Source organism: Nannospalax galili, unplaced genomic scaffold (genome assembly GCF_000622305.1).
Source record: "Nannospalax galili isolate Female #2095 unplaced genomic scaffold, S.galili_v1.0 scaffold875, whole genome shotgun sequence".
Taxonomy (NCBI): domain Eukaryota; kingdom Metazoa; phylum Chordata; class Mammalia; order Rodentia; family Spalacidae; genus Nannospalax; species Nannospalax galili.
In genome coordinates, this window is record NW_008337059.1 from 2,367,228 (window position 1) to 2,370,122 (window position 2,895).

A 2,895-nucleotide genomic window follows, 5' to 3' on the forward strand; every position below is an offset into this window, starting at 1 on the left:
GTGTTTAGGTTTTGTTCTTTTTTTAATGTGAGTATTTTGACTGCATGTATGTAAGTTCACTCGTGTGTGTGATGCTGAAGAAACCAGAAGAGCAAGCCAAATCCCCCAGGTACTCCAGGTTAAGGACGGTTGTGAGCCGTCATATGGGTGCTGGGAACCGAACCCGGGTCCTCTGCAAGAGCAGTCAGTGCTCTTAACCGATGAGCTGTCTCTCCAGTTCCAGGTTCTCATAATCAGTGGTGGAGCTGTTATATTAAGAATATAAGTATCAGAGCCTTTGAAGCTATGGTCCCTTTGGGCATATGCTTGGCCTTATTTGGGATTCACTTTTCTGCTTGGGGTCTCTGAATTGGCTTTGCTGAGGTGGGACAGCAGTCTCAGCCCCATCCCTCTCTTAGATATTTGGCTCTGGCTCTCAAAAAAAAAAAAAAAAAAAAAAAAAAAAAAAAAAAAATGTTAGTGTAGCGCGGAGGGGGGCTGGACCAATGGGGAGTGGCGTTGCTCGCAGTTGCCTAGGTAACAGCCAATGAACAGCGGGAATTGTGCCCAGTGCGGCCGTCAGGGATGGCGGCGTCCAGTGGGGCTGCCGCTGGTGGAGGTGGCGGAGAGGAAGGTGGCCTTGGGGAGCCAGGCGCAGCTGAGGTCCCGGCAGCTGGAGCCCCGCGCGGCGGGGCGTGATCTTAGTCCCGGAGAGGCGGAGCCCAGGTTGGCTCGCAGCGCGGGTAGGAGGAGGTCACGTGAATGTGGTCTGCCAGGTAGGGACCGAGGAGGCCTGCAGGTGGCCCGAGCTGGGGATGCACGACCAAAGGCGGCTGCGGGCGGGGTACCAAACCTCAAGGTCGAAGTCCGGGAGAATACGCGACACCCCTTAGCGAGGGGCTGTGTCTGAAGGGAATGCCAGACCTGTGGGAGCTGGAGAACATGTGGTGCAGCAACAGATCTAGGAGGGAGAGGTGCGGCTGTAATGCAAGAATGCGGCGGGAGACTGGTTGCCTTCTGGAAGTATAGAGCTTTGTAGATCTCCGCCACACTCTATAGTAGAGAAGTCCCGCGTACCCAGGTTTGGAGAATGGGTTGCCTCAGTTACATGATGGATGTAATCTCTGCAATCCAGCATCCCTGAACCGTTTTAGGTACCAAACAGAATAACTCCGCTGTATGAGAACCAGCATTCTCCTTTCCCTTGGCATAGAATAGTGTTCTGATAATATTATTCCCTAATTGTCATCACTCTCAAGACGTCATCTTCCTTTAAAAAAAAAAAAACCTTCTTTTTGGAGCCAGTGTTTTTTTCTTACCTTCTTTAATCTAGCCATCCCGCAGTCTTCCCTAAATAGGATAGTAGTAAATTACATGTTTACTTTGCAAATTGAAGAAAGGGGATTATAATTATAATTTTTTTTTGTTTGGTTGGGTTGTTTTGTTTTTTTTTTTTGTTTTGTTTTTGGTCTTTCTGAGACAGGGTCTCCCTGTAGTCCCAGCTGTCCTGGAACTCACTATGTAGACCAGGCTGGCCTTGAACTCACAGAAATCCACCTGCCTCTGCCTCCCAAGTGCTGGAATTAAAGGCATGCGCCACCACAGCCGGCTAGAATTATAATTTTAAAAACCTAATTATGGAGGCAGAGGCAGGCAGATCTTTGTGAGTTCGAGGCCAGCCTGGACTGCATAGCAAGTTCCAGGCCAGCTGGGACTGCAGGGAGACCCTGTCTCAAAAAGATGGAAAAAACCTCAAATTATGGGCTGGAGAAATGGCTTAGCAGTTAGGAGCACTGTCTGCTCTTGCAGAGGACCCAATCAGATTTGGTTCCCAGCACCCACCCACCCACACGGAGGCTAACAAGTGTCAGTAACTCCAGTTCCAGGGGATCCGTCGCCCTCTTCTGACCGCCATGGCCATTGCACAAAACGGGTGCACTTACATACATGCAGGCAAAACACTCATACACATAAAATAAAATAATCATTTTCTTTTTGTCTTTTTGAGACAGGGTCTCCCTGTAGCCCCAGCTGTCCTGGAACTCACTATGTAGGCCAGGCTGGCCTCAAACCCACAAGGATCTTCCTGCCTCTGCCTCCGAGTGTTGGGACTAAAGGCCTGCGTCACCACACCTGGCAAAATAATAAATATGTATATATTTTTTGGTCTTTTTGAGACAGGGTCTCCCTGTAGCCTGAGCTGTCCTGGAACTCACTATGTAGACCAGGCTGGCCTTGAACTCACAAAGAGCCGCCTGTCTCTGCCTCCCAAGTGCTGGGACTACAGGCGTGCGCCACCATGCCCGGCAATAATAAATATTTTTAAAAGCTAATTATTTCATTCTCATTTAAAAACATGTTTAAAAAGAATATTCTGGAGGTAGAGGTTGATGAATCTCTGTGAGTTCAAGGCCAGCCTGGTCTACATAGTGAGAGGGTGAGTTCCAGTTCAGCCGGGGCTACCTGGAGACCATCTCAAAAAGATAAAAAATAAAAAAATAAAAAAATCCTAGCCGGGCCAGCACTCGGGAGGCAGAGGCAGGCAGATCTCTGTGAGTTCAAGGCCAGCCTGGTCTACATAGTGGTTCTAGGACAGCTGGGGCTACAGGGAGACCCTGTCTCAAAAAGACAAACAAACAAACAAAAAACCTAATCTTTCTTCATCAAAGCCTTCTTTTTTTTCTCAGGAGATTATAAAACCCAAGATTGCTCTTTTTTTTCTTACAACTGAAAGACCATTTATAAGATTGTATAACCTGAGATGGGTGGCTTTAGGTGAAAATTTGAAGATATTTGTGGATAGTTAAGATGTCTGCCTCCAAAGAAACTCTCTAACTGAAAAATATTCTCCTTATGTGTGTCACTTTTTGTTTTTTATTTATTTATTTATTTATTTATTTATTTATTTATTTATTT

At 46.9% G+C, this 2,895-nt stretch overlaps 1 protein-coding gene across 1 annotated transcript in view; it reads left to right on the plus strand.

Moving 5' to 3' along the window:
* Positions 1 to 548: 548 nt before the first annotated feature.
* Positions 549 to 2,895, plus strand: part of Morn4 (MORN repeat containing 4) — a 17,757-nt gene continuing 15,410 nt past the window's right edge. Inside the window, exon 1 of the mRNA XM_008831969.3 lies at positions 549 to 755. The gene's annotated coding sequence lies outside the window, so the exon portion shown is untranslated. The remainder of the gene's footprint in view (positions 756 to 2,895) is intronic.